Source organism: Camelus ferus, chromosome 8 (genome assembly GCF_009834535.1).
Source record: "Camelus ferus isolate YT-003-E chromosome 8, BCGSAC_Cfer_1.0, whole genome shotgun sequence".
Classification (NCBI taxonomy): domain Eukaryota; kingdom Metazoa; phylum Chordata; class Mammalia; order Artiodactyla; family Camelidae; genus Camelus; species Camelus ferus.
The window spans coordinates 9,047,759-9,073,243 of record NC_045703.1 but is presented as its reverse complement, the minus strand read 5'-3'; the positions used below and the strand labels follow the sequence as shown (position 1 = coordinate 9,073,243).

At 37.2% G+C, this 25,485-nt stretch overlaps 1 long non-coding RNA gene across 2 annotated transcripts in view; it reads right to left on the bottom strand.

Moving 5' to 3' along the window:
- Positions 1-413: 413 nt before the first annotated feature.
- The window catches only part of LOC106730472, a 73,142-nt gene continuing 48,070 nt past the window's right edge, over positions 414-25,485 (bottom strand). The window contains exons 3-4 of one of the 2 annotated variants that reach the window (XR_004321783.1): positions 4,202-4,680; positions 414-4,106 (exon numbers count right to left, since the gene is read on the bottom strand). This is a non-coding gene — a long non-coding RNA (uncharacterized LOC106730472). The remainder of the gene's footprint in view (positions 4,107-4,201; positions 4,681-25,485) is intronic. The other variant, XR_004321782.1, reaches the window with a different exon arrangement.

Sequence of the window (25,485 nt, the reverse complement as noted above, 5' to 3'; positions counted from 1 at the left end):
GACTCAGTTAAACCCTGACCCCATTCCAGGGTGCAGCCCCAGAGCGACTGAGTGTACACCATGCCAGCTGGACTTAATGGAAGCCTCTCTCTTTCCATTTTTTTTCTTTTCTTTCTTTTCTTTTTTCTTCCCTCCCTCCCTCCCTCTACCTCCCTCTTTTTTTTTTTCTTTCTCTCTCTCTCTCTCTCCTTCCTTCTTTCTCATGAAAGGAATTCTTTAAGGTCTTCTGGATTCATCTTTTTAGCAAAAACCAAAAAAACAAAAATCAGTTGCTGCATTTTAGAATTAAATGATACACTTTAAAAGAGAGTATAAATTAATCATCAAGCCACTTTTTCGCCCCAAATCCAAGGCTACCCATAGATTCTATTTGTAACTTCTTCAATTAAAAAAGCAAAAATTAACTCAATAGCTGTAGGCAGTTGAAACTTTAATGAAACTTGATTAAGCCAACATTCAATTAAAGGACAATGTAGGTCACAATTAGAAATAATTTACAGAATGAATGGGAAACACCTCTCATCCTGCTGTGACTAATATTTTTAAGAGCCGTCGCACTCCCTGTCCTCCGTTCCTCCCTCCGCTGGCTTCATCTACGTCTCGTCCTGGAAAGCAGCTGTCTCTGGGGTTACAATGACATCTATGTGCAAATTTCCTAGAAGACATTCTATATCTATAATTTAATACAATTAAATATATATTAAACATAAAATAAATGAGTATGTAAGTATATATCCATTATATGTATAAAATAAAATACGGATTTTTATTAAATTTTCACTATAGCTGTGTGCGAAGTCTCCCTGTCCAGAAATCCTGCTCGCCCACTTCCGGCCGCTGTGGAATGGAGAGGGCGTCCCACGGCGGTCCAGCCGCAAGCGACCCTGTGAGCAGCCCATCGCTTCTGCCATTCCTTCTGGCCTGAAGGATGGGAGAAGACAGAAAGAGCACCTGTCCCTGGACGTGGATGTGGATGGCAGGCAGAGCCCTCTAGTCCTCCCTGTTCAGGACACAGAACCCACACCTCCTTGGGGGACCCAGGCACCCGGGGCGGTTCAGACTTCTGAAGTTCTCCCCATCAGCTGAAGAACGCAGCACAGGCTGCCAGTATCCCCTGTCACCTGAGTAGAAAATAAATGGAACTGCAGGATATCCTTTGTCTGGTTTCAGAATGTCCCTTGGTGTTTGAACGCTTCTGTTTTCAATGACACAGAATCAAAGTAGCCTATCTTAGAGAAGCGAACACCCCTAATTTATTTTTTTTTGGGGGGGAGGTAATTTGTTTTTCTTAAAAAAAAAAATTTTTAATGGAGATGCTGGGGATTGAACCCAGGACCTCGTGCATGTTAAGCACGTGCTCTGCCACTGAGCTATACCCTTCTCCCCATAATCCCTAATTTTTTGAAAGATTTTAAAACAGGCTTTCACGATGCCTCTCAGATGATTGTGCGGACAGACTCACTGATGACCTTCCTGCTTCCGGGCTTTCTTCTGTTTGTTTTGCATTCTCTTATTTTGCTGTGAAAAAGTGTCTTGTCCACTGCCGTATTGAAACATTCTAGTACAATTCTTGTGGGATAAAGTAAAAAATTGCTTGGCAAGGCATACCCCTCCCCTCCAGCCTCATCGCCCACCTTCACGCAACAACATATCAAATTTCTAGGACTAAACCCCCAAATACATGGGAGCTGTATGATTTGTGTCTCTTTCAGAGATTCTTGACATAGTTAAGAATTGTTATGCCTGACAAGCCACTAGGAAACCTGTGGACTGATTTTTGATGTTCCTTGAACCTCCTGATATGACTTACTCATTTTGAGTGAGACATACCTTAGAGTGTTTTTTGTTTTTGTTTGTTTTGTTTTCTTTTTTTTGCAGGGGAGAAGCCCCAAGTTGTCTGTGAATATTTTCAAGTGAGTCTGAACCCCAAAAGGCTCAGAACCGTGGTAAATCCATTGAGAGCTTGAGTACAAGTGAACCAAATTTGATAGAACAGTATACAAAATAAGAGTGGATGACAGTGTTTTAGTCAGATCACCAAGTGAGAACCTCATTGTAAAATGTAAAAACTGAGCGCCTGGGAATGATAATGACTTGCCTGGGGTCACTCACACACTGAACAACACAACTTAGATTTAATTGTGCATTGTCTTCCCTTTTGTTTGCTATTTCACTGATTTTATTTTTTTCAGCTAGAATAGAGTAGAAGCTACTAGAAAGCAGGGATCTTGCCTTGAAATGACGACAACGACGATGATGATGATGATGATGCTAAAGATAATTTTGAAGGAAATTGTGATTAAGTCCCATAACTAAAGTTAACTGTTAGTGCGTAGAGAACCAAGATACAAGAAAGATAGTTCCACAGTGCTCCTTCTTACGTATTGAGAGCAATCTACTTCTTAAAAATCCTGAATAATGAGAATTTACTGATTTCAATCAAGTACACTTAACAGATTAGGCAATTTCCAAATAAATGTGAGGTTTTCTAAATGAAATACTCTTGAAATGATGGACTCACGAATTTGCATTTATTACTTACTCAAAGCAGAGGAGTTGCTTTACCATCTTTGTTTAACCTTTACCAGACAGTTGAAATCTTCCCACTGTCTGTTCTACCGATTTAGAAGAGGTTTTAGGAACGGCTTTATTTTGTTAGTGAACTAAAGCGCCCTCTACTGTTTATTTTATGTCCTCACAGTCTAGTATCTGATAAGATGCTTGATTTAGTAGAAAAGTGGTCCTTAAGGAAATAACAGCAGTAAATTAATTTCTGATAAACGCAAATTAAAACGATGGGTTATATTATTAAAAGGAAATTGTCCTTGACTAAGAATTTTTGAAGCGTTTATACATTTTATAATTTGATTAGTAAATACAGCTCCAGTTATTTGCCATAATATTTTTGTCGCTTATATTTGACCCTAAAAATGAAAATCCCACTTTATAAAGAGCACTTCCAACTTTTGATATTGGTTTAAATTCACTTTATACAGCTTTAGCTAGGTTGACCAATATCTTTTTAAAACGATGGATCAAGTAGATATACTCCCAATTTAAATATACAGAAGCATTAAATCATTAAGGGCTAATCATGACTACATTAATGTAATTAATAAAGTTCACTGCCGAGAAAAACTTCCATCTTGTTAAGATGTCATGCGATTAACATTCTGAATCACTCAAAAATAGAGTTATCCCAGAAGTTTACATGTTTTGATTGTTGTAAACAAATTTTGACTAATGATTATGCATGACTCTTCACCAAAAATTTCAAGTCAGATTTATTTCAGCCACTATTACTAATAGCATCGTTAAAAAATACATAAATGTCATCTCTAAGTCTTAATATTTCAGTTTTCTAAGACACTTAAGCAGGCTTTAGGATCTGTAGAGAACATTCTTATACAAGCTCATAAATCTAATCATTTAAGAACGTTTCTCTCTTTCTCACTCTCTTTTTCATAGGACTGTTGCATCACTGCCAAGCTTTTGAAAATTTTCTAGCTGTTGGTAGCTATTCAGTTCTTGCACAAAGACACAAATCCTGGCCGCTGGCCTTTTGGCGTCTGCTAATATTTTCACAGACCTCAATTGAACTTTCAGTCTGTTCGTGGGACTTCAGAGGCTGACAAAAGAAACAGCTTCTGTTTGTCTTTTTTCACCCTTCACTTTTAATCCTTTCCATAAGCCACTTGAAAGGACCATACAAGGCAGTTCAGGGATAAAGGGAGAAAGAAGAAAACCTGTGTTTCCTTAACAGTGTTTGAGTGAGTCTCCATTTTCTTCTCACCCAGAGAAAAGCAAATTAAGCAAACATTAGAACTTGGGGCAATCTGGTGCACATAACTAAGATTAGCATTGGACGAGCCTCAAACGTATCACACAGCCATTTAAGCCTCTCTTGTGTGCCAGAATGAATCAGCAGAAGCAGCCGCAGAAACACATACAAAAAAGGAAAAGTGCTTTAGCAGTGGCGCAGAACCAGGAGGGCCGGCCAGAGAGCAGTGAGCTCAGCCTTAACACAGCGACAGCATCCACGGTTGCTGTAACAGGCAGGTCCCTCTTGGGTGGGTCAGTTGGGCGTGCTCCCTTTTTCTGAAGCCCTAGGGGGAAGAACCATTTCAGTTGCCTTTGTCACCCTCAGCAACTCTTCTCCAAGGGACAAGGCATGGCCTGTCTGGTTGATGACTGATCTTACCTGCTTCCCAGAGTCAGCACATCCGCATCAGAGCTCAGATCACCTCCCGGGAGGTGGAAGGCTGGTCTTGGTGGCTGCAGTTCAGGCTGTGAGGAGCTCCTGTGTCCCCTTGGATCTCCCGCAGATGGGTGGCCCTGCTGCTGTCATAGCTACGGGCGCCAGTCAAATCCACTGGTAATAAAAATCTTAGGTGGACACCTGAAAAATGATAAAGGGCCAATTCACGGTGATGCACTTTGTCTCTGATATGTTTTCTCCCATGCTCTGGGGACAGCTGTATCGTTAGCTGGGGAGACTGCTGGGGACATTGTCGGTGGACAAGCTTTGCACACTGCAAATCCTCTCAGCCAGTGAGCTGTTTCATTTTCTTTTTCTTTCTTTTTAAATCCATACTGTCCTGAACGCCTTCTGCAAGATACCGTGCTTAATTTGCTGTGGCTGATCTTTCTGGCCTTCATGGTCTGGTGAAACTTTTAGACCTGTAATGTCAGACAAAATGTGTGGGAGTAGAAATGTGGAAGAAGTTGCAAATAAGGGACGCTTACCATGATGCGAGTTAAAATCCAAGTTTTGCAGTACCTTTGAAGAAATGTTTGCTGGAACACAGAATAAAAATAAGTGACAGTTTCGGGTTGGTGGGAGTTCTTTAAGGTCCTGAGGATCATTACTAACTTCATGGTGGTCCAGGAGGATTGGCTGAGAATCATACCAACGGTAGGTAGGAAGGAACTGTGACTGGCTTCAGTAGGATTTGGAGAGCACAGGAGCACAGGTGCTGGATGCTACAGGCAGCCTGTCTCGTTGGGAACCAGCCCTGGAATCAGCCATTTCTCCTAGAAGCCTTAGTTCCTCTGAGTGAGGACCAAGGTCTTGGTGCCAGGTTTGCTGCTCTTGGTCTTTGCTCTTGGGCCCTTCCCATAAAGACAGCTGGAAAATCTACGTGTGTGTGTGTGAGTGTGTGTGTGTGTGTGTGTTCATACGTATACACATATGCATATACCTGCATACCAATATACTCCCATACATATATACATACGCATACATATATGTGCATATATGTGTATGTATATATGTGTATACTTGCAAACCAGCTTACATCATACACATATACATGCATACGTATGTGTATACCTCTGTCTATCCACCTCTCTCTCTAAAGTCTTGAGTTTATACCAATACCTCCAGTTCCAATCCACTCCCAAAGGGTTCTCTTTTGCCTTCTAGCATTCCATATTTGTGTGTTGGTCCTTCTTTCCATAGTGAAAAGTATGGCTTCCAACACCATCAACACATGTACTCATTTGGTCGATTCTTTAGTATGTCTGAAATAGTTTCAGAATTGCTTTGCTCATGCCATGACAATAAACAGTCTACAAAGGTGAATTTGGGATTTGTTTAAAGTTCTCCCTCCTACCCCAAGGGTATATAGTCAAATATTGTCAAATATTTATAAATTACTCAGATTGATGGTTCCTCCCTGCTTCCCTCCCAGCATGGTATTCCATTGTGTGTGTGTGTGTATACACCATAGTTTATTCACTCAACCTCCTATGCCTAGACATGACAAATAATATTCAGTGAAAGACTTTGTGCATATAGTACATGCATATTTTTATATTGTCAGGGATACATTTTCAGGATAAAAATTCATGGAGGGAATTCTGTGCTGAGATTTAGTTACATATAGCTGATGCGAAATTCTCAAATTCTCCTCCACAGAGGTGGTACCACACTGTTTTTTGTAAACGGAAGGAGATTATTTTTCTTCCAGTTTTAGTGAGATATAATTGACTTACAGCACTGGATAAGTTTAAGGTGTACAGCATATGATTTGACTTATATATACATCATGAAGTGATTAGCACAATAAGTGATTATCATGGACATCCATCATCTCGTAAAGAAATAGGCAAATTTTTTTTCCTTGTGATGAGAACTCTTAGGATTTACTCTTTTAATAACTTTCACATATAATGTACAGCAGTGTTAATTATAATTATCATGTTGTACTTTATATCCTTAGTATTCATTTACCTTATAATTGGAAATTTATACCTTTTGACTGCCTTTATCCAGTTTCCCCTCTCCCCATACTCTGCCTCTGGTAATCACAAATTTAATCTCTTTTCTTTGAGTCTGTATGATTGTTTTTGTTTCGAAGTGTAATTGCCCTACAACGCTGTGTTAGCTCCTGGTTCACAGCACAGGGGTTGTACCGTCTTTCATGTCCAACGGCAACGTGGCGGTGCCTGTCTACACTGCCTCATCGTCAGAGAATATTGTAGAGCTTTTGAATTTTGTCAACTTAATGGGTGAAAAATGGAATTTCATTGTAGTTTTAATTTGCATTTCTTTTCTTTGAATAAAGCTGCACATCTTTTCTTATGATTAAGGGCCATTTTTATATTTCTTCTTGAGTTGTTGTCTCTGCCCATTTTTCTACAGGTTGCTTTTTATCAGTGAAACAGAACTCTCAATAAATGGGGAACTTAACCCTTTATCTGTGATACATGCTATGACTCTGTTCTCCCAGTTTGTCAGTTGTCTTTGACTTTAACCAATTTTTTTTCTTGCCACAAAAAAAATTTTTATTAGTACGTAGTCAAATATAACAATCTTTTTTGAAATTGCATCTGAGATTTTAGTCACAGTTAGAAAGCCTTTCCTTGCATGTGCGTTTTAGAGGAATCTGCTCATGTATTCTTCTGCTGTTTGCAGAGATGTACTTTATATATTTGTGTCTCTGATCCATTTGGAGTTTATTCTTGGATGTGACAGAAAGAATGGATCTGCTTTTATATTTTTCCAAACAGCCATCTAGTTGTCCCTACACATACGTGAAACACAGCATCAAGATATCTGCACCTCCAGTGATTCAAGGTACCACTTTGATCATAAACTAGATTTTGTATGTAGTTGGATCGATAGCTCGAGGTTTTATTCTATCCATTGATCTGATGGCTTATTCTTGTTCCTGTTCCATACTGTTTAATGAAAGCGCTTTGTAGTGTATCTTTAATTCTGCCTGCCCCTGCCCTCCCCCCCTTACAGGTCTTCATAGTCTGTCACTTCCTAGCTACTCTTCTGTTTTTTCAGTTTTCAGTAAAACTAAAAATTTCATCAACACCAAGGTGGCTTTCACTATATTATCATTAATAAATCATACTAGTTTTGGATTATGGGACCTGCTTTTGTAAATACAGGGCAATAACAGCCATTATTCCTGACTGTGAAAAGTACTTCATCTATTTAATCTCTATAGGATCCTATAAAACTTATGTTTATCATCAAAGTACATTTTCTTTTGTCTCTAGCGTAAAATAACATTTACAAAATTATATTCCTAATAGGATTTCCTAAGAAACAACTATTTCTTCCATTAATTCTGGAAAAAACTTTAGTAATCTCAAGGCCAGCCACACATACTAGCTGATCAATAGGATTTTATACTCCACTGACATAGTCCAGAGCTTTAAAAAATGCATCTCAAAAGATATATCATATCACTTTATTCAATTTTATGTGGCTGTAATAAGCCAATGAACCATCTCATGAGCGCTTAACTTTCAGAGGAGATTGCCCTCAATTTAGAGAACTTTCACTTTAGAAACCTTCGTGACTATTATTGCTGTTGAAACTTTTAAGCATTTTATCATTTTTATGTCATTGGTGAATTATCATTTGATACATTTTTCCATTTTTCTATTAAAGTCTCTATCTTAATTATTTGAGTGCTCACATATTATGACTGTTTGTATTCTCACTGTCACAAAATTTGTAGATATTTCTCCAAATTATTTTTCATAGTTTGGCATATTTTGATTTGTAAGGTCTTAATTATCTTTATATTGGTCCTTTATCTTGTGGATTTTTGAAAATTGCTTTAATTCTTAGAAAACTTTCTCTCATCTTTAGATCATATATTCACCTATTTGGCTTTTAAGAAATACTTAACTGTTTCATTGAGTTACAATTTATTTTACTCTACAAGGTGAAGAACTACTTTTTGTTGTTAACTAATTGTTCTAGTATGATTTACTAGATAATTTAATCTTTATTGTTTTTTAATGATCTTTATCATATACACAATTTAAAAACTTGGGGGCGAAGGTAATTAGGTTTATGTATTTACTTATGTTTTTAGTGGAGGTACTGGGGATTGAACCCAGGACCTTGTACATGCTAAGCAAGCGCTCTACCACTGAGCTATACCCTCCTCTGACAACTTTGTAAACAGGCTTTATTTTCTATTTCATCAATATATTTGTCTATTTTTGAATAGTACTATTGTATTTTAATTACTGTAGCTTACAACAATTTTTAGTATCTGGGTAAGGCAAGGCTCAATGTACTTCTTTCAAAATCTTCTTGACTCTTTTCATCTATATTTTAAAAATAGATGAATTCTGTGTAATTTAATAATTTTTTTTTTGCCCAAAACTAACCATATTTATTCATTTCATCTCACGTTCCCCAGCAGACTCTGTCATCATCTTCATGCTGGTCTGTGTACAGTACTTGCATGTTTCTGTGGGCCAGACCTTTGGTTGGCTTGGTTTGTTCCCTGCTCTGGTTTCTCAAGGTTGAAATCAAGATGACATCAAATCTGCGTTCTTTTTTTGGAGGTTCTGGGGAGGAACTGGCTTCCAAGATCATTCCTTCTGTTGGTAGAATTTAGTTGAATGTGGTTGCAGGACTGAGCTCCTCCTCTCCCTGCTGGCCATAAGCTGGTGGTTGTTCTCAGCTTCTAAGGTCTGTCCACATTACTTGGCTAGCGTTATCAAGGCGGCAACGGTGGGTCAATCATTCTCATGCTCTGAGTTTTTCAGACTCTGCTTCTACCTCACCTCTTCTCTGCTCCTCTCTTCCCCTGCATCTCTCTGACTGTTGTCTTTATTCTGCATATGAAATTTAGGGCCAGTGTATCCAGCTTTATAAAAAAACCCATTGGAATTTTTATTGGAATCAGATTACACTTGTAAATTAAGGAGAATTGACAATTTGATGATGTTGAGATGTGCTAAGAAAGAATAAGAAATGTCTTTCCATTTTTTCAAGCCCATTTTTGTGTCTTACAGAAGTGTTTTATTGTTTTCTTCAAATAGATTTGGGGCATTTCTTATGAAGTTTGTTCCTAAATATTTTATCTTTTTTGTTATCTTGTGGATGATTTGTGCATTTATTATATCTCCTAACTGGTTATTATTTTTGTATATGACTGCTACTGACTTTTACATATTAATTTTATATCCTACTACTTTTATAATTATTTTATTGTTTGAATTCATTTTAGCATTGATTCTCCAGGACGTCCCCTGCATACAGTCATGTCATCTGCAGATAGAGATAGATTTATTACTTTTGTGCCTCTGGTGGTTTTCTCTAGTCTAATTGCATTGATTATTACCATTAAAAACACTAGACACCAATGGAGATAATGGGCTTCCTGACCGTTCTGGTTTGGATTTGCATTTCCCTGAAGACTCGTGATGTTGAGCAGCTTTTCATGGGTCTGTTGGCCATCTGTGTGTCTTCTTTGGAGAAATGTCTATTCAGGTTCTCTACTCATTTTTTGAATTGGGTTATTTTTTCTTTTGCTGTTGAGTTGTACATATTCTTTGTATATTTTGTATATTGACCTTTTATCAGACATGTCATTTGCAAATATCTTTTTCGTTTCCGTAGGTGGCCTTTTTGTTTTGGTGATAGTTTCTTTTGCTGTGAAAAAACCTTTTTAGTTTGATGTGTCCCAGTTGTTTATTTCCTCCTTTCCTGAGGAGACATATCCAAAAAAATTATGCTAAGGCCAACGTCAAGGGTGTGCTGCCTATGTTTTCTTCTAGTTTTATGGATTCATTTAAGCTGTTATTCCATTTTGAGTTTATCTTTATATATCGTGAAAAAGTTGTCTAGTTGCCTGTAGCTGTCCAGTTTTCCCAGCACAATTTACTGAAAAGGCTGTCTTTTCCCCATTGTATATTCTTGCCTCCCTTGTCATAGATTAATTGCCCATATAAGTCTGGGTTCATTTCTGGGCTCTCCATTCCGTTCCGTTGATCTGTGTGTCTTTTTTTTTTTTTTTTTTCTTTTGTGCTGGTAACCATACTGTTTGATTACTGTAGCTTTGTAGTATAGTTTGAAGTCAGGGCTCATGATACCTCCAGCTTTATTCTTCTTTCTCAAGACAGCTTGGGCTACTTGGAGTCTTTTGTGTTTCTATACAAATCTTAGAATTATTTGTTCTAGTTCTGTGAAAAATGCCTTTGGTATTTTGTTAGGGGCTGCATTGAATCTGAAGAGTGCCTTGGGTAGTAAAGTCATTTTAACAATATTAATTCTTCCAACCCATGAGCATGGTAAATCTTTTCATTTGTTTGTGTTGCCTTCAGTTTCTTTCAGCAATGTCTTATAGTTCTCTGAGTATAGCTCTTTTACTTCCTTTGTTAAGATTTATTCCTAGCTATTTCATTCTTTTTGATGTGACTGTAAATGGGATTTTCTTAATTTTTCTTTCTGATAGTGTATTGTTAATGTATAGAAACATAACAGACATCTATGTATTTAGTTTGTATCCTACAACTTTACTGAATTCATTTATTAGTTCTAATAGATTTGTGGTGTCATTTTTAACATTTTCTGTATATGGTATTATGTCATTGGCAAATTGTGACAGTTTCACTTATTCTTTTCCAACTTGGATTCTGTTTCTTTCTTTTTCTTGTCTGTTGCTGTGTCTAGATTTCCAATGCAATACTGAATAAAAATGACAAGAGTGGGCATCCCTGTCTTGTTCCTGATCTTAGAAGAAATGCTTCCAGCTTTTCACCTTTGAGTATGATAATACCTGTGGGCTTTGTCGTATGTGTCCTTTATTTATGTTGAAGTATATTCCCTTTATACTCTGTTGTGAGTTTTTATCATAAATGAATGTTGAATTTTGTCAAAAACTTTCTCTGCATCTACTGAGATGAACATATGATTTTTATTCTTCAATTTGTTAATGTGGTGTATCACACTGATTGATTTCCATATATCAGACCATCCTTGTATCCCTGAGATAAATCCCATTTGATGATGTGATATGACCCTTTTAATGTACTGTTGAATTTGGTTTGCTAATATTTTACTGAGAATTTTGGCATCTATGTTCATCATTGATATTTGGTTTTGTTTTATGGTGTCTTTGTCTGGTTTTGATATCAGGGTAATGCTGGCTTCATAAAATGAGTTCAGAAGTGTTCCTTCCTCTTTAGGATTTTTGGAATAGTTTGAGAAACATAGGTATTAACTCTTCTTTAAATATTTGGCAGAATTCACCTTTGAAGCTGTCTTGTCCTAAATTTTTGTTTGTTGAGAGTTTTAAATTACTGATTCAATTACATTGCTGGTAATTGGCCTTTTCTACTTTCTATTTCTTCCTAATTCAGTCTTGGGAGATTGCAATTTCTAGAAATTTGTCATTTCTTCTGGGTCATCCATTTTATTGTTGTATACTTGTTCACAGTAATCTCTTATGACCTTACGTATTTCTGTGGTATTGGTTGTAACTTCTCTTTCATTTCTGATTTTATTTATATGGGGCCTTTCTTTTTCTTGATGGGTCTAGCTAAAGGGTTATCAATTTTGTTTCTTTTTAAAGAATCAGATGTTAGTTTCATTGATTTTCATTGTTATTTTAGTCTATATTTTACTGATTTCTGCTCTGATCTTTATTATTACTTTCCTTCTACTAAATTTGGATTTTCTTTGATCTTTTCTTTTTATTTCCTTTAGGTATAATGTTATGTTTTATTTTTTGAGATTTTTTTTTTAATTTCCCAAGATAGACTTGTATTGCTATAAACTTCCCTTTAAGAAGTGCTTTTGCTGTATCCTGTAGGTTTTCGATTGTGTTTTCATTTTCATTGGTATCCAGTTTTTTTTTTTTTCTCTTTCATTTCTTCAGTGACTTATTGGATGTTTAGTAACACATTGTTTAGCCTCAATATGTTTGTGTTTTTTGCAGTTTATTTTCTTATAATGGATTTCTAGTCTCATATCATTGTGTTTGGAAAAGATGCTTGATATGATTTTTATCTTCTGAAATTTATTGAGAATTGTTTTGTGGCCTTGCATGTGATTTATCCTGGAGAATGTTCTTTGTGCACTTGAAAAGAATGAGCATTCTACTGCTTTTGGATATAATGTTCTATATATATCCATTAAGTCTATCTGGACTAATATGTAATTTAAACCAGTGTTTCCTTACTGATTTTCTGTCTGGGTGTTCTGTGATGTAAGTGTGGTGTTAAAGGCCCTTACTATTATTGTGTTACTGTCAGTTTCTCCCTTTATGTCTGTTAATATTTGTTTTATGTATTTAGCTACGCCTATATTACATGCATATATCTTTATAATTGTTATATCTCCCTCTTGGATTGATCTCTTGATCACTATGTAATGTTCTTGTCTCTTTTTACAAACTTTGTTTTAAAGTCTCTTTTGTCTGATGTAAGTATTACTACCCTGGCTTTCCTTTCATTTACACTCACATGGAATACCTTTTCCATTCTCTCACTTCCAGTCTATGTATGTTTTTAGGTCTGAAGTGTGTCTCTTGAAGGCAGGATATATATGGGTTTTATTTTTGCATCTATTCAGCCACTCTGTGTCTTTTAATTTGAGCATTTAGTCCACTTACATTTAAAGTAGTTATTGATAGGTTTGAATTTATTGAAATTTTGCTAATTTCTTTTGGGTTGCATTATAGTTCTTTTATTTTTTTTTTTTTATAACTTCTTCTTTTGTTCCTCTCGTCTTCATTTCCTTTCCTCTTCTCTTCCCTTGTGGCATAGTGACTATCTTTAGTGTTATGTTTGGGTTCCTTTTTTTCTGCATGTGTATCTATTATAGATGTTTGGTTTATAGTTACCATAAGGTTTATATATAGCAATCCATATATGTGTGTATGAGTATTTTAAGTTGCTGATCATTTAAGTTCAAATGCATTTCAGCAACCCTGCATTTTTACTCCCCCTCAACATATTTACTTTTTTTGACATCATATTTTACATATTTTGTTTTGTATATACCTTGACAACTTATTTCTGACATTAATTTTACTACTTTTGTCTTTTAGCCTTCCTACTAGTTTTATATGTGGTTGATTTACTACCCTTATTGTATATTTGCATTTACCTATGAGATTTTTCCTTTTGTATTTTTCATGTTTCCAGTTGTGGCCTGTTTTTGTTTGTTTGTTTAGAGAAGTCACTTTAAAATTTCTTGTAAAGGTTTGGTGGTGCTGACCTCTTTTAGCTTTTGCTTGTTTGTAGAACTTTGATTATCTCCACCAAATCTGAATAAAAGCCTTGCTAGGTAGAGTATTCTAGTTGTAGGTTTTTTCCTTTCATGACTTCGTATTGTGCCATTCCCTTCTGCCCTGCAGAGTTTCTGCCGAAATGTCATCTGATAGTTGTATGGGAGTTCCCTTGTATGTAACTTATTGCTTTTCCCTTGTTGCTTTAATATTTTCTCTTTAATTTTTACTATTTTAATTACAACATGTCTTGGTGTGGACCTCTTTGGGTTGATCCTGTTTGGGACTCTGTGCTTCCTGGACCTGGATGTCCGCTTTCTTTCCCAGGTTAGGGAAGTTTTCAGCTATTATATGTCCAAATATATTTTCTGCCCCTTTCTCTTCTTCTTCTGGGACCTCTATAGCACAAATGTCAGTACGCTTGATGGTGTCCCACAAGTGTCTTAAACTGTCCTCATTTTTTAAAAAGTCTTCTTTTTTTCTGTTTAATTTCAGTGATTTCCACTACTCTGTCTTCCAGCTTCCTGACCCATTCCTCTATATCACCTAATCTGCTGTTGATCCATCCTAGTGTATTTTTCATTTCAGTTATTGTATTCTTTAGTTCTGTTTGGTTCTTCTGTGTATTTTGTAACTCTTATTAAATTGCACAGTGGGGAAAAGAGTCATTGCCCCTACCCCAGCTTCATTCTTTTGCATATAGCTGTCCAGTTTGCTCAATACCATTTATTGAAGAGACTATCCTTTTCCCATTGTATATTCTTGACAACTTTGTTTTAAATTAATTGACCATATACGTGTGGGTTTATTTCTGGCCTCTTTGTTCTGTTCCATTGACCTATATGTCTGTTTTATGCCAGTACCGTACTGTTTTGATAGCTATATAGCTTTGCAATATAGTTTGAACTCAGGGAGCATGATGCCTCCAGCTTTGTTGTTCTTTCTCAAGACGGCTTTCGCTGTTCAGTGTCTTTTGTGGTTCCATACAAATTTTAAGATTGTTCTATTTGTGTGAAAAGTGCTATTGGGATTTTTATGGGGATTGCACTGAATCTGTAGATTGACTTTGGTAATATAGACATTTTAACAATATTAATTCTTCCAATTAACAAAATTAATTGAGAAAATAACTTCAATGAGCATGAAGTATCTTTACATTTATTTTTTCTTGTCTGCCTTTCCTCGGTGTGCTACAGTTTTCAGTGTATGGGACAGGTCTTTCGCCTCCTTGGTTAAGTTCATTTCTACGTATTCTATTCTTTTTGATACAATTGTAAATGGGATTGTTTTCTGAAAAAATTTTTTAAATAGAACATTTTATTTTGTGACAATTTGAATCACATGAAGTCATGAGAAATAATACAGAGAGATCCCATGTACTCTTTTTGCAGTTTCTCTTAATGGTAGATCTTGCAAACCTATAATACAATGATCATAATCATAATATTAACATTTATACAACAACCAATCTTATTCAGCAAGATCTTTAATTTTCTTCATTTCTTTCTTTCCTTCTACCACCTCCTGTTTAAGGAGTACAACCTCTTCTTTCTCTTAAATCTTCTCCCAGAAGCACTGCCTCTCTGAGGCTGCCACTTAAGGTCCTGAAAACTTTTACACTCCCTTCCTGTAGCCAGCCAAGGCTGTGAACTGCCAAATCCTAACCTGTGTTCAACATTTTTGTGTTATACTTCCTCCTGTTGGCCCCCTGGCCCTGAATCCCTGTACCTACAGGCTTGATGGGATGGTTTGCAAGTATTCAAAGCTTTGCTAGAAATTTTTTTCCCCTCATAAGTGATTTGAAGTTTGCAGTGTTTTCTAGCTCCTAACAATGCTTACGTCATAGGTTCTGTATACTTTTATTTGTTCTCCTTGTTGACCTTACAGTTATTTTGGGAACGTGATGGGGAGATTTGGAATCAAGCTGCTGCTATTGTTCTTCAACCTCATTTAATCTCTCTAACAGCTTTATGAATTACTGTCAACCCTCAGCCCTTTGAATAGGAGGAAACTGAGGCCCAGAGAAGTGGCACCAAGAAGTTGGCAAGTGATGCACCAGGAATTGCTGATACACATTTAATAAAATCTCAAGAGTGAAATGACAGGAACATTTCTATCGCTTAGGTCACTGCTATCACACAGACCCACAGTGGTTACTGATGTTACTGCTTGAGTATCTCCAGTGCTAAGGGACTCACTGCCTCCAAATGAGTCTGCTCCATCTTTGCATTCTCTAATGTGGCTGAGAGTCCTTTCTTATGCTATGTTGAACTCTGCTTCTGTGTATCATGGCCCTGGTACCAGTTATGTCAATTTTATGCAAATGAAGTTCAAATCTAAACCCTCGTCCTCACTCTTAGCGCTTTGTTGTTGGAAGTCAGAAAGGCATCCTATTCTTCAACAAGGCTTATCTGAGTCTCCTTTGCCAGTGACTGTGTTGTTTTAGGCATGTCCTACTTTACTTATACCTCTACAGAAATGACAACAGAAGGTCTTGGAAAACCTGACCAACATAAAATAGAGTACACTGATGTGTGGTCCTACTCTGAACATGAGCTATATGTCATATATGTTGTATTGTGGGTTTTTTGGACTGTCGTGTCACTCTTTGGGCTACAAAAGCAATGGTCAGGAAGGGCTCCAAGTCTCTCCTGCACGTGCTGATGACAAGTCACGTGTCCCTTGTAGTCCCCGCCCAGTTGCTGTCTGACCCCAAAGATTGAACTTCTGCATTTACAGCTACTCAATCCCATTGTATCCAAATCGGCCTTTTTGGCTTCCTGAGATTTCACTTGGACTTTGACTCATCTATTGTAACACTCTGCTTCCTTTAAAAAATTAATCATGACTCCAAAAATGTCTTTATCTTAGTGAACATAAAAATGTGGTGGAGGACAGGGTTGAAAACTGTGTTCTGTGGCCACTCAAATTTCCCCTCTAAAATTGATGATTCTTAAGGCAGAACTTAAGGTATGTGACACCTTATGGGCAGAATATATCCCTCTTATTCATCTATTCAGTATTTTTAAATGTACCTGAAATTGTAGCCAAACATTTGACAATCTTGTGAAACAAGATTTTCAGTTTCAATTTCAGGTAAATGGGTGAAATCATCTCCCCTTTCAATAGACCAAGTCTTCATTCTTCCCCTTTCTACCCCCATCCTAGCTCATTTCTCAAAGAATGAAATTCACACATGTTCTTTTTAATAGGTACCACTGTGTCATTTGGGTATCTCCAGTACAGTGATACCACATACTTTCTATGAGCCCTTTCTCAGTGTGTGTGTACATTTTAATTTTACGTTAGTGGGTTTTTTTCTCCTCCTTAGGCAAAATGATATTCCCTTGGCCAGACGGCTGCCTACACGTTCCTAACAATAGGCGGTGATGTAATCACAGGTTTGTTCCCTGAACAGGGGGGATTATCACGTATTGTAGGCATAAAAAGTTTATTTCTAATCAAGACAGCAATGGAAATATTTCACAGGAATTTATCTTCTGTAAAGTTCTGCTACATAATATATATCTATATAAGCTTAATACAGTGAATGACCATGTAGTTCTAAATGGAAGATCAAGTTTTTTTTTTTAAATGAAAGTTTGTCACATTTGGATTTATATCAAATCCCCACTCTCCTAACAAAACAACCCAAAGGCTCAGCACAATTAGGTAGATCTTAGATCAAACCGAGGTCTACTGGAAGAATCACACTTTGGGCAGCGTGTAATCTGTGTCTAAACTTTATTTGCTAGTTGCTATTCCCAGCAGAAAATGCTGGTGCTGTCCAAGTCATCAAGAAAGTCTTCATCCTCTAAAATACACAAAATAGGGGTGCTCTTTTGGGTGTGCTGAGAGGCAGGGAAGTCTTGATTTCCCAGTCCCTTTCCCAGCCTCCATATCCCCTACCCCGATCTCCTCTTGCCTCCAGCTTTACTACAGATATACGCTACTCTCTGTGTTCTACCTGGTTCTACTTTTCTGAAAAGTCCTTCCAAATGCAAACAAACTGAAAAGGTTAAATTGAAAAAAGTGAGTAGATGAGTAATCAAACCAGATGTCAAGAGAAAAAAGAAAGATGTCCCTAGAAAGCATTTTAAAAATGATTTCTAACTATAATGGTTTAAATTTAGAATATTTAAGCCAAGAGGTCTCTATTACTAGTAGTGAAATTCACCTTAAGTTACATTTACTGTTTATCCTGTCCAGGTTTTCTTTACGCATAAATAAAGCGAACAGGCAAATTTAAAAAAAAATACACAAAACGTTTGATATATATGTAGAATATGGAGAAAAATGACGGAAAATGGTATTCCAAAATAAATTTGCATACTAATCATTATTATTTAATATAAACAATAACCTTGGTATATTTGAGGTCTGTCAGATTTCTAATGGTTTAATTAACACAGAAGAAATAAGAATTCTTATGTTAAAAATAGTACTTTATAGAATAGTTTTGAAATGACTAAATTATAAGGATAAAGAGGTTAATGGTTGCCAGGGGTTAGGGGTGGTGGACGGAAGGGAGGTGGGTGTGACCATAAAGAAGGAGATCTTTGTGGTGATGGAATAGTCTGTGTACTAATAGCAGTGGTGGTTACAGAAATCTACATACATGTAATAAAACGGTACAGGACCACACACGTACACTGTGCCAATGTCGGGTTTCTAGTCTTGATGGGGTACTGTAATATTGTAAGACACAACTATTGGGGGAAACTGGATGAAAGGTATGTAGGATCACCCCATACTGTTTTTGCAACTTCATAAAAATCTCCAATTATTTCAAAATAAAAAATAAAAAAGCAACTTATACATTCTATTCATTGTACATAGATCATTCTGTAAGTTAGTTATTTGCCAAGGTTAAACATATACCCAGGAACCTCCCTAATCATTTATGGAATAAGGCAGGATTATAAACAAATAGACAATAGCTTAAAAGCTACTGAACGAAGGGGCAGTAATGTTGTGATTAAGTAACATTACAGAGTTAGAGTAATCAAACAGGAAAAGGTTTCAGCAACTAACAGAGCTAAACCCCAAGACTCAAGAGGTGACCCTGCTAATTTAGGGGACAGCACGTCCTCTTTGTCTTCCGTCTTACCTGAACACCGTGGCCCCCGAGGTCATTCAGTAACTCAAGTAATGCAGCAGCCTGGGTCCCCAGGCCCTTCTGTTCCCTCAAGCTTCAGGACACTGAGCCTCAGCAGCGAGGTGCCGACTCTTGGGGGTTCCCTGCTGCTGACTGTCATGGTGGTCAGGGCTACCCAGCCGGCTGTGTGGTGTTTTCAGCCGGTGGATTTGGAAATCCCCAAACTCTCAGCTTAAACATGAGAACCTGGATAACTGGGGGGCTGCCTATAAAGAAAGCAATACATATATGGATGATGGTGTAACTGTATGGAGTCACAGTGCTTGAGTGACAACGTAAAGAAGGGTGAAGTCACGTATCAGCTCGCACCACAGAAACTTAAGTGTAGTCAGAAATTTGAGGAACACCCAGGACACTTGTGCATTCTTTAGCTAACATTATTGCTGACTGTCTGCTGCCAGAACTTGACTCTCAGAATTAACAAAGGCAGAACGATTTCTCAAGAGGCTGTCAGATCATGGCATTAATAAGCACCAGACCAAACACATGGGCCAGAGGCTGACAGAGACTTTTTTCCTACATGCTCTGAATCTTGGATTAACCGTAGACATCAGATTACAGTGTTTTTTCAATTGAAGTATAGTTGATTTACAGTGTTCTGTTAGTTTCTGGTGTACAGTATAGTGATTCAGTTGTACATATATATATTCTTTTCCATATTCTTTTCCATTATAGGTTATTGTAAGTTATTGAATATAGTTCCCTGTGCTATACAGTAGGACCCTGTTATCTTTTTTTCTCATGTTTTATTTTAACTTTTTAATTTTTTATTGAAGTATAGTTGATTTACAATGTTAGTTTTAGATGTACAGCAAAGTGATTCAGTTACATATACACATACATATATATTTTTTCTTTTTCAGATTCTTTTCCATTATATGTTATTACAAGAAATTGAATGTAGTTCTCTGTGCTATACAGTAGGACCTTGTTGTTTATTTATTTTATATATAGTAGGTATTATCTGCAAATTTGCAGTTTTAACGCACTTTCATTACTATGGTAAAATCAGAAGGCAAGTAAAAGAACTAAGTTCAGGTTCCTGCAGACCTGCAGTACCAAAGGAGAGCTAATGAATGAAAACAATTATGAACTGTTGGGTCAGAGAGACCTGGATTCGAGACATATATCTGGCATCAACAAACTATGGAAGTTTGGGCAAGTTATTTAGGAAAATTATCAACGTTAGGGTAGGTTGTGTTCTGGTTGCAAACACTCTTTCTCTATTCTCAACCCAAATCTCAGGGAGTTTACCAGAACAAAAACTTCCTTTGTATGTCCAGACTGGTCCAGGAGAGGGATGCTGTCCAGTAGTCACTCAAGGATCCAGGGTGACAAAGGCTCCATTTTGATGAGTGTTTCACCAACACAGGTAGGAAGGGACACAGTGAATTGTATGCAGGCTCTCAGTGGTTCCCTGGTAGATCTGCCCTCATTTCATTGACTGAACCGAGCAAGCCCCACAGCCACACCTAGCCTTGGAGGACGTGAAAAAGAGCTACTTTCTTATGCACCAGAAAAAAAAGGAGGATCTTGAATATTTGTCAGAAACCCAGTGACTACCACATTTTCTTAACTCTTTCGATTTCAGTTTCCTTCCCTGGAAAAATTGGGACAGTGATACCTACTCAGAGGGTCCTTGTGCACGAAGCTTAATGTTTGGGGGTGGATCCAATCCACTGCCCGGGTTGGAATCCTGGCTCCAGGCTTGTCAGCATAACCTTGGGTAATTTTCCTAATCTTTCTTGTCTCAGATTCCTTATCCGAAAAATAATATTAGTGCCTATTATTTAATTATGAGGATTACATCAGTTAATATAAGCAAAATGTTTAGCATAGTACCTGGTACAGAGCAAGGATTTTAAGTATTTGCTTTTGGCCCCTAACATGGCTTGTGGAACACAGAGAACGTTAGTGATGGTCGGTGGTTATCACAGTGATGGTGATTACCAGGACGGAGGCCATGCTTGTTGTCAATGAATACCATGAGGAAAAATCTAATCGGATTCCAGCTAGTGAGCTGGAGTGGATTATGTAGAATTCAAAAAGGTTCACAGGAGCACGAGAGGCTTCCTGAAGAGGTAATGACTTCTGTCTGCTCGCCACTGGTGTCCAGGGCCATCGCTGGGCTGGCATATCCTGGAGACGTGTGGGTATCTGCGGAGCGGGACGGAAGGGGAGGTGCAATGACTGCACGGGAACCACCACCGCCTCGTCAGAGCTCCGGGAAGGAGGGCTTGGCCCCTCCAGCACCCTCACGTGACCGGGCTAGCAACAACACCGAAAACAAAACGATCTTAAAATGCAAAGGTGGTTTTAAAGACTTTTTTTTTTTCAGGAATGTGTAAGCGTAGGTGTTGAAAGCATTTCAGTACATCTAGAAATTTACAGCCTCCCAGTGACTGAACGACACCTGGAGACCTGGCATCACCAAACTGCAGAAACTGTTTTACCCTGTGAAACTTAGAGGTTACAGTAGGACAGATTTTTCTGAATCAGAAAGGAAGCACTTCAAGGCCATCCTTGGCTTTTTGGTGACAAAGCTTTCCATGAGCTCAACATCACAGAATGTTTGGCTGTCACTCCAAGATCACAGGGTATTTTTCTAGTCAGTCTGGAGGCAATTTTTAATTTTAATCGTGATTATTTTTATGATCATCGAGACTATCATATTTGTCTGTTTTTGACTTGCAGGCTCCCAGGGAGAACATTACAGAGCTGCATTAACCTGAAGACTCTAAAGTGCACTTAGTTCAAATTCTCCTAAAAGTAAACTGTCTTTAAGAACGTGCCATTTGGTGCAGCCATTATGGAAAACAGTATGGAGATTCCTCAAAAAACTGAAAATAGACTTACCACAGCATCCAGCAATCCTACTCCTGGGCACATATCCGGAGGAAACTCTAATTCGAAAAGATACATGCACCCCAATGTTCATAGCAGCACTACTGACAATAGCCAAGCCCTGGAAGCAACCTAAATGTCCATCAGCAGATGACTTGATAAAGAAGATGTGGTCTATATATAGATATACACACAATGTAATATACTTAGCCATAAAAAAGAATAAAATAATGCCATTTGTGGCAGCATGGATGGAACTAGAGTTTATCATACTAAGTGAAGTAAGTCTGAAAGAGAAAGAAAAATACTATAAATCCACTTACATGTGGAAGCCAAAAAAAAAAAAAAAAAGACACAAATGAAATTATTTATAAAATGGAGACAGACTCACAGACATAGAAAACAAACTTATGGTTACCAGGGGGAAAATGTAGGGGGGAAGGATAAATTGGGTGTTTGGGATTTGCAGATACTAACTACTACATATAAAGCAGATAACAAAGTCCAACTGTATAACACAGGGAATTCTATTCAGTGGCCTGTAGTAACTGGTAATGAAAAAGAATATGAAAAGGAATATATCTATATACAGATATGTATGTACACACACACATATAACTGAATCGCTCTGTTGTACACCACAAACTAATACAGCATTATAAATCAACTACACTTTAACAAAAAAAAGAAAGAAATCAAAATTTTAAAAAAGTATCAGTTTACTTGGAGAGAGACTACTATTATTTTGACCAAAATTACCATTTTTGTGTATAGGGCTCTCCCAAGCCCCGCAGGAGTGGCATCTCCCAGCTATTGTGACAACCCAAAATGCAGGGGCACGTTTCCAACCCCCTCATGGGGCTGTGCTGTCCCCAGGTAAGACATACACAGGGAGCTTGTTAGCACATGTGACTTGATATATGAACGAGGCAAAGTTTTCTAGTTTTGACTAAATTATAAAAGCTCCCTCAAGCTGATTTTTGAAGTTGAAGCCTTTTTTTCCTTAAAAAAAATTAAATTTAAGATAGTTTTAACAAACACAAAACACTCCTTCATTCAAATAAAAGACAAAAATTCAATCACAATAACCATTCTAAAGCAGAAAAATAAAAATGCCAAATTTGCACTCCATTTGTATCGCTGACTGTGAGTGGTAGAGGGTTTATATTTTTCTAGCCCAGTCCCTGGGTTCCCTGGCAGTGGAAACACTCTGTCGCATCAGAGGCACGCCAGCGGTGTCTGCTTCTGTTCTCATATGGCTGCTGACGGCCGTGTAACCCTGGGGAGGTCAGTGAACCTTTTGGTGACCTGACCTCCTCCCCTGAACCATGTAGCAACATGCAGTAGATGAATTCCTTTCCAATCAGCCATTTCATCCTGATTTTCCAGGACGTGGAAAAATTGGGGTTGCATTGGCACTGTGAGCTTTTGAGAGGAGTGGTGTTCTGTGAAATGGAATAATACCTTGAAGAAAAGATGTTTACTTAAAAGTCAACTTGCCAGGGGGAGGGTATGGCTCAGTGGCAGAGTGAGTTATTAGGATGCACAACGTCCCGGGTTCAATCCCCAGTACTTCCATTAAATAAATCAATAAATAAACCTAATTACTACCCCCTCGACCACCAAAAAAAGTCAACTTGCTATGTGAACTTGTGGATGGTGGGAAAGTGTGTGCCCATTTCAGAGAATGTTCTGCAAGATGTGTGCTGTTGCTGTGTTCTGAATGATGCTCTGAGAGAAAAGATTTCTCTTGTGACTGCTTGGATAAGAGTTCTACCAGCCTAATTTCAGATCAGGTGATATAGCTTTGGTTCTTTTAGTATTTAATTAAAAATTTTTTTTTAATTAAAGTATAATATAATCAGAAAGTGAAAAAATTTTGGCTTGAAGACTCTTTGTGATGTGTCATACCTGTGTGACTAGACCTTAGACCAAGAATCGACACATTGCCAAACCCCCCTCCCCCCCAGAAGTCCCTGGCATCTATCACCATAGATACAGTTGCCTGTGTTTGAAATCGGTATAAATAGAAACATACATAGTATGCCCTCTTCTGTGTCCTGCTTATTTCATTCAGCTTTGTGTTTGCGAGATTTACTGAAAATTTCAGGTGAAGTTGTAAATTGTTCATTCTCAGTGCTGTATAGTATTCTGTTGTAAGTATATACCACGGTTTATAAATCTCTTAGTAGGCACTTTGGGTAGTTCCCACCTTGGGGCTACTACAAACAGTGCTGCTATGAACATTTTATTCATTTCTTTTGAAAGACACTCTACAGGTTTCTGTGAGGTTCATGAGAACTGGGTCACAGGGCTTAGATACATTAAGTTTAAGTAGATGTACTGAACAGTTTTCTGAAGTTGTTGTCCCAACTAATGTTTCCACCTGCAGTATCATTTTACATCTGCCAACATTAGGTTAAAAAAAAAAATTCACTAACCGAGTAGGTGTGCTTCAGCTCACCTACTCACAGCAAACTGAGCTGTGATTTCAGCTGGCATTGACTTGATAACCAATGAGGCTAAGCAACCTTTTCTGTTCATCGGTCATTTGTACATCGTCTTTTTGTTCAAGTTTTAGCTAATTTTTCTCCTGGGTTGTCTGTCTTCTTAATTTGGAGGAATTCTTTATGTACTCTGGGTACAAGTTGTTATATTTGTTGCAAATATCCTTCTTCTCTGTGCACTGATTTTCATTTTCTTAATGATGTTTTTTGATGAAGAGAAATTCTTGATATTATTATTTTCCAAATTGTTATTTTTTTCCCCTTTCTGGTTAGTATTGTCTTGTAAACTTTTTAAGGAAATTTTGCCCACTCCAAGGTCATAAAGATGTCCTACATTTTTTCCCTAGAAGCTTTATTGTTTTACCTTTCATCTTTAGGGCTACTGTCAGTCCATCTGGAATTGGCTTTTATGCATGGTGTGGGGTAGAAGCCAAAAATGCATTGTTTTTAATGAGGGTATTAAATTAACCCAGCACTGCTTATCGAAAAGACCATCTTTCCTCCAATGCACTAGTGTCATCTTTATCATAACGGTGTTTATTGCTACACAAATACACACCATACTATGACTTATAATACGTCTTGACATTTGGTAGGGTAACTTATCCATCTTTTCTTCAAGATTGCCTTGCCTATTTTTTGTCATTTGAATTATAAGTTTTAGAATTAGCTTATCAATTTCCAACCACACAGGCACACACACACACACTGGCTCAGATTTTGTCTGGGACTGCACCGAATCTATCTGATCAACCTGGGGAGAACTGGCCACTTAACTGCTCCTGATCCTTGTTCTCCATGGCTGTGGTCTCTCTCTCCATTTTATTCAAGTTTTTAATTTCTCTTAACAATATTTAATTTGCAGTGTAGAGGGCTTACAGAACTTTTGTTAGATTTATCTTTGGGATATTTGATAGTTTTTGTTGCTGTTTTAAGTGGTATTTTAAATTTCATTTTAGTTTGTGGCTGATATACAGAAATAGAACTCATTTTTGTACGTTATTCACATAGCTTTCCAATGATGGTTAACCAAAATAATGCCCACAGACTTATTGTGGGTTGATAACTTGCTCTCTGCACTTTTAAGATGAAGAGGAGGGGAGAACTATATGTAAGTCCAGAAAAATGTAAGCCTGAGTTTATAGAAATAGGTTACCACCAGGCATAAGCATATTTATATTATAAAGACTTACTAATTTAAACAAATAGGGACAAGGAGACCATGAATTCATACACAAATAAAGTATGTATTAGACTTTTATTTCTGATGAGTTTTTATGACACAATTAAGCTTGCAAAGAACTGTAGTTAAAGCTTATGTTTTTTCAAATATAAATGGATAGTTGCATTTTAAAAGTTTTTTTAAAAGTAAAAAAATTGGCATTTACTTATCAAACGCCAAGTTTACAAATATATTGTAAAGATAAATCATCCTTATCTGTATCTAGAGAACTTGAAGAGTAAGGTTCAAGTTAAT